The 6,807-nt window shown below is 39.9% G+C and overlaps 1 long non-coding RNA gene across 1 annotated transcript; it reads right to left on the reverse strand.

Moving 5' to 3' along the window:
* Positions 1–3,605: 3,605 nt before the first annotated feature.
* On the reverse strand, positions 3,606–6,300 carry LOC122155831. Its single transcript, XR_006167323.1, has 3 exons — positions 6,097–6,300; positions 5,277–5,373; positions 3,606–4,114 (listed from the first exon to the last, which is right to left on the reverse strand). It is a non-coding gene; the product is annotated as an uncharacterized LOC122155831 (long non-coding RNA).
* Positions 6,301–6,807: the final 507 nt, after the last annotated feature.

Below are 6,807 nucleotides of genomic sequence, written 5' to 3' on the forward strand. Positions count from 1 at the left end.
AAGGCCGCAGTGAAGAACAATTTCTAACATTTTCTCATTTTCTCTAACACCTCTCATGCATTCAGATCATAGAGGACTGAGAGCAAGCTGATTTTGATTATATATTCATATGTACTTCTAAGTATATAAAAACAAATCCAAATATATTTACCTGTGCAAATATACACACAAGGACAGACATACATGTATTTATGTGTGTATGTGTCCATCTCCTTCTGCTCTTTCTCTGAAATGGGTCCTCTTGACCACATTGACATCTATCCAGACTGCCTTCCTTAGGGAATATACACCAGACAGATACTAGCCTTTCACATGAGAATAGAATTTTAATATTTATCCCCAAATAAATCTTGATGACAGATGGACTGTTCTTCCCATGAATAACAATTAGGAGCTAGGTCCGCAACAGAATGTGGCAACCCTCTCACAAAAGCAAACCTCAAACAAGTCTTTAGGCAGACACTCAAGTTCCTCATCATAAAGGCCCAGCTGAAAGACTGACTTTGTCATAGCTAACAAGTTACAATGCTCCAGAATTCAATAAGTCAGAAATAGAGTGCTCCTGAGGTAGCTCCTGAGGTAAAATTTAGTGATGTGAGAAATATGCAGAACTGAGTCCAGGGACACAGGTAGGCAATTGCCCCCCGCTCTGGTTCTTAGCAGTACCAGATAATAGCATCTTCTGCCACTTCTTATAGGCTAAGAAGTACACTGTAAGGGATAATGATAATACTAACATGGTATGTCTAAACTACTGACTTGGTGTTATCAAATGGAAAACATCTAGATGGGAAAGTCACTTCATGAATTTAATATTGCAAGCCTTCAAATAAGATCTCTAACCAGAAACCTCCCTTTCTGCAAAAGGAAAAGCTTGGCTTGTCTTTTGGTCTTGAATGGGGAAACTGAAGATTAAAAAACAGAATGATAGAATCATAGAACCAATCAATAGAATCAATAAGATTGGAAAAGACCACTAAGATCATCCAACCCAACTCTAACCCACCCTCACCATGCCCACTGATGCTCTTCTGTATCACAGCTCCATGTTTCTTGAACACTTCCAGGGACACTGACTCTATCACCTCCCTGGGCAGCTTGTGCCAATGCACTACTATTTGTTCAGAGAAGTTTTTCTTAATATCCAACCTGAACCTCTCCTGGTGCAACTGAAGGTCATTACCTCTCATTCTATCATTGTTAGCCATGAGAAGAGGCTGACAAACATCTCTCCACCACCTCCTTTAGGTACTTGTAGAGAGAGATGAGGTCTCCCAAGTCTCCTCTTCTCCAGACTGAACAACCCCAGTTCCTTCAGCCACTCCCCATAAAACTTGTGCTCCAGATACTTCACATCTTCATTGCCCTTCTCTGGACATGCTCCAATGCCTCAATATCTTTCTTGTAGTGAGGGGCCCATTTTAATTCCTTCCACCTCCAGATGCCATGTTAAAGATTATGGATAAGGGGAAGAGAGGCAAATTTTTGCAGAGTCTAAGGAAGGCATGATTATTAACATATCTGGTGAACCAGGCTTTTGGAGGAGGCAGCTCAATGCTCTGGCTTTTCCCCTAGGATTTTCATAATGTTCTTAGCACATCCAATCTCACTGTAAACACGTCACAGTTTCTATTCACTCAGAATTATAAACCATGTCCTTTAAGGAGAAACCCCTTTAGATGCATAGGGCTGAACCCCATTGTAAACATTTGCTCTTTATTTGCATGGCTTCCGTGTCAAAACCGACTTGAGTCCAGAAGCACAGGTGGAGAAGATGCATGCACAGCTGTCTGTGCCTCTCCAGACAGATGTGATCTCAGGCCTAATCAGTGTTGAGCTAGCAACCAGTGCTCCCATACAGTTCCCCTATGGCACCTTGCAGAATGCCTGGTAGCTCACAGGACTCACAACTTGTTTACAGATACAGGGTGCATGAATTACTGGAGCAGCAGAGAAGACATGGTGTTACAGAGCAGGAGGGGCCAAATAACTCTTGTCCTAACCGCACATTTTCCTTCGGAAGCTTAGCTCTAGGCTGCTCTATTGCTATGTGGCCCACTACAGCCTCCTTTTTCTCATATAATCTTAGAATCACACCATGCATTGCACCTGAATAAACGAGGCTGAGTTTTGCCTTATGCATATACATGTACACATATACTCATGGGTATGATAAAAGGCTGGCACATATTCTGATAGACCGTTATTCTATGGCACAGTGACAGAATATTTGGAGTACTGGATTTAAATATCTAACTTGCAGAGAAAAAAAAAAAAAAAAACCCACAAAGAAAAAAATGAAAAAAATAAACCATACCTATTTCATGCATTTCCTTCCAATAAGAGGGCTAAATATGGTATCTTTGCTTCCATTATTAACAGAGATCTATAGGAGGAGATGAAGTCAATACAGTAAGCAGAGCTTACAGTGGTGACCTTGATCAAAAATAGATATCTACTGTGTGATGAGGTGCTGATGAGAATTGTTCCCCAGGCTCTGGTATGCTGCTATCTGAGCTGTGCTGAGAGCTCTGAAAGTTGGCTGAGACAAATCCACAACTTCTGCATTTCAGAACAGCTTTCGTGGTCTGTACACATCCTTTTCCTTAACCTCATTGTCACTTTATCCAAGTATATATTAGAGCAAATTTTAGTACAATAGCAGATTTTACACGTCAGGTTTTAGAAGAAGTCCTCTCTGTCATCTACCTGGAAACTGGAATCAGAACTGACATGAGCAGTGCTTGCCTGTTCTCCTGCTCTTGCCTTACTTGAAGTTATGAGTGAAGTTAATTGTAGCAGCATGTTCCTGTCAGTTTCTCCTCACTGCCTCTCACAGTCCCACTAAGGCGTGAATCCACGTTTTTTATTTTCAATGCAGTGACACCACAGGAAATCCCTAAAGCTGTTCCAATGCCCAGGAGCAGCTCCCCTCAGATCCAAATGACATCTCAGGGAGACCTCTGGCCAAGGGCAGACCCCTACATGTGGCTTCTGCCACTGAACTCGTCATCCTGATGGGGCAGAAGGAGTGCATCTTCGTTATATTGCATTGCCTGGCAGTTTCCAGTGTTTCAGTGTGACATTTATTTAAACAGGCCTTAGATAAAGATTTATTCAATTAAAGTAAGAAGAGACAACAACTGAAAACCCATGCATTCGATGCTTTTTACCTCATTAGTTAGCAAGACCAGACAGGAGAACTGTGATATTTCTGTTCCAGGCAGACTTCAAATTCACACCTATTATGATCCAAAATTATGTTTTTAATTAATGTGTACTCTCTCCCAGTAAATATTCAGAGAAACTGACAGCGAAGCACTAGATGTGCTGAGATACAGAGCTAGTCAGAGCTCTCTGTACCTTCATCTTGCTGTGGTCTGGATTCTCAGTTTGGTTGCACAGCTATAAATCACAGCCTGGTCAATACAGTCACACAGGAGCAGTGCAAACCAAAAAAATAACAGAATGGATATATGAGCTGGATGAGCTTTACATCCCAAAACTAAAGGCCTCATGCACCCTAAATATTCTCAAAATCTTTTTTTTTTTTTTTTTTTTTTTTTCTTTTTTTTTTCTTTTTGCAAGGATTTTTATGCTTTTAGTGTATCTGAGTCACATTTGTCTGCTTTTTGACTATAAAATAATCCTATATTTTGACAGAAGAGTATAAAGGAGACTTGATATAGCAGATTAAGAATCAGCCCCCAGTCAGGATAAAAGATAAGATATGTACTGCCAACACACTGTGTTGTTACTGTATTGTAGAGATATATTTCAGAATGAATTTGACACTTTTCAGTTATTCTTTTACACTCACTCTTTGGCAATGGAGTTGATACAGGAAAGAGTCACTTGGCTCACAGTCCATCTCTCTCCCTGGATCAATAGCATTTTCTGCAGTCAGGATCTACCAGGTTATTGTCCATCTGACTGGCACATGCAAGTGAAAAAAGCACTGCACTCCTTGGATCATCTTAAAACAGCAACCAGTATGGCAGCAGTGTGGTGGAAGAGTTTCCATAATTTCCCACTATATCCAGAAAACAGCATTATTTTTACAATCCAGCGTCGGTTCTTCAGTCTTCCTGAAAGATCAGAAGTACATTTCTTCCTAAAGACAAAAGATCAAAAGCAGTCATTGAGTTCAGTAGGCATGGAGTACAGTCGTGGGCTTAGGGGCCACTTGGACCATTTGTCTCTCCAAAATCTCCTGGCATTGATATTGCACTCTCCAAGGCCCTCCTCTGACTGGCTTTTCACTATGGAAGAACTAATTTGCTATTTACTAATTTGCCTTTAATGTGTTGCACTGTCACAAAGGGTGCAACTTTATAAATATGCACTTGCAGTTGTAAATTCAAGAGACCCACACAGAGAGGGGAAAAATGAGCCTTCCTTTTCAGAGTTCATCATCCAAGATGAGAGATAAGTAGATCCAGTTAAGAAAGCACAAAGATAATACAAGATTCTGTTTCTTTACATCAAATTTCATTTCAACAAGCAGGCTGAGGGTGAAGAATGAAATAGTTAAATATTCTGGATTAAACATTTATCTTAGAGCATTTGCTTTTTCACACATAAATTAAATTTTTTTGTTTAATCTCTGCTTTTCTTCTAATTATCTCTTTCTACACACACTAATGGCTCACAGCTAGCATCTCTCTTCAAGCAAAATGACTAAGAAATGCCTGTTGTTGTTAGGCTTCCTTTTTTCCTTTTTTTTTTTTCTTTTTTCTCCTGGAGATGATAATACTGTTTAATTCCTATGCAGAAGCAGTTACAATGACATATATGAAAGACAAGCATAGAACTAACAATTCAGGCATCTCCTAGAAAAAGATATGTCTTATATTTCAGATTTTACATTTCTACAGATGAAGAGCACAAATTCCTGTATTTCCTCTTCTGCATCAGTACATATGAATTCTTGTTGATATAAAACAGTCATCTGTGTGTATTCATGTGTGATGCTTTGGAACTGAGTATCTGGTAGGAATTTATTTTAAAACAGCACAACTTTCTTTCCTGTTCATTTTAAAGGTATGGTTAAAAAGTTCAGACTGAAAAGTGCAAATAATATCTTCCTAGAAGCTACACGGCAAAGAGAAATGAACCACAGGCCTGGATCCTAGAACCTGTAATCTCAGTTTGCCTGCATATAAGGTAAACACACTTCATTGTTTCCCTAATGAGAGTCAAATTCCATCCCTGTTAGCTGTTAGAGAAGGTTCAGAGGAGGTCCAAAAGTTGATCACAGGGCTGGAGCACCTCACCTTGAGGACAGGCTCAGGGAGCTGGGCAGAAGAGAAGCCTGGAGAAGAGAAGGTTGCAGGGTGACCTCATTGCAGCCCCTCAGTACCTCAAGGAAGCCTACAAAGAGGAAATAAATCAACTCTTTGAAAGGGTAGATAATGGCAGCACAAAGGGGAGTGGTTTTAAGTTGAAGGAGGGAAGATTTTGGTTGGATATCAGGGGGAAATTCTTTACTATGAGAGTGGTGAGGTGCTGGAATCGGCTGCTTAGAGAAGTTGTGGATGCCCCGTTCCTGGAGGTGTTCAAGGCCAGGTTGGATTCAAGGAGGCTGGTGGCCTTGCCTGCTGCGGGGGGGTTGAAGCTTCACGATCCTTGAGGTCCCTTCCAACCCAAGCCATTGTATGATTCTATGATTCTATGATCTCTAGATTGGATTGCTTTGATTGACCTCCTGCTGCACTTCATTTTGTTCATGCATAGATATTACATATTTTTTATATATATGTAAAGCAGTATGTTTAAATAGTGATGTGTTTTGCTGCTCTCTAGTAGGAAGAATTAGATCTACCTACACATGCATGGATTAAGTTCTCCCATTACTATTGGTGTGATGTTACAAATGCTTCTGGCCTTTAGGGAAAGTGACAGCCTTAAAATGATCAAGCGGATTGAGGTGTAGATTGCTAGACAGCTCCATCCATCCATCCAAACAAAAATGTATGCCCTTTCTGCAAGGACATATAACTTTAGACAGCCAGTGAAACTCCTGGGTTTACTTTCATTCTGAATACACAATATAAACACTTGGATACATGGAAAGAAGTTAAATAGTATACAAACCTCTGTGTTTGCATTACTGTGGAGTTCAATCCTAATGTGGTTTTTCGTTGTTCAGTAAGACAGCTTCCAATTAACTTTCTCTCAGGCATATCACACAACAACCAAGTACTGCTCTCTTGCATTTGTGTTCTCTGTCCCAGCTCATCAGAGCGTGTGGCTATCATTTGGCTCAGTGTACCTCCAGTCTTGCCAACTAATTGATGAAGAACTATTAGGAGACAAATATATCATCTGCGTTTTAACTGCTTGAATAGAAGGTTATTGAAGTAATAACTGGCAACATCAAAACCATTAATAAAATATGGGGTGAGAGTAGCAAATTACAAATTTCTGTACCCAGTCCCCAAAATAAATTTGCTCTTGAACATAGATTTAGCATTCACAGTGACATAGGTGAATGATACTGATTAAAAAGGAGTGAAGAAAAGATTATCACTTTCACATAGAAATCACTGGCATCATTATCTGTCTCATCTAAATAAAAAGTGTTAAATTTTTCAGTGGCTTCATAGCCCTGCTCTGAAATTGCAGGTGTTACTGTGTACTGATAGCTAAGAACAAAATAAGGCAAAACTGGAGGTGATGTAAGTTAGAGCAAGAACAAGCCTCCAAAACTTGGGAAGAAGTGATAGGTCTTCACCTCCACAAATAGGCAATGTATGTTTGTTTGAGCAATGAAATGTTTGTATTCCTTATGTCAGTGATGAGATG

The sequence above is a fragment of the Centrocercus urophasianus genome, unplaced genomic scaffold, assembly GCF_019232065.1.
Source record: "Centrocercus urophasianus isolate 14NV4802_14NV808 unplaced genomic scaffold, USGS_Curo_1.0 seq_1, whole genome shotgun sequence".
Lineage (NCBI taxonomy): Eukaryota > Metazoa > Chordata > Aves > Galliformes > Phasianidae > Centrocercus > Centrocercus urophasianus.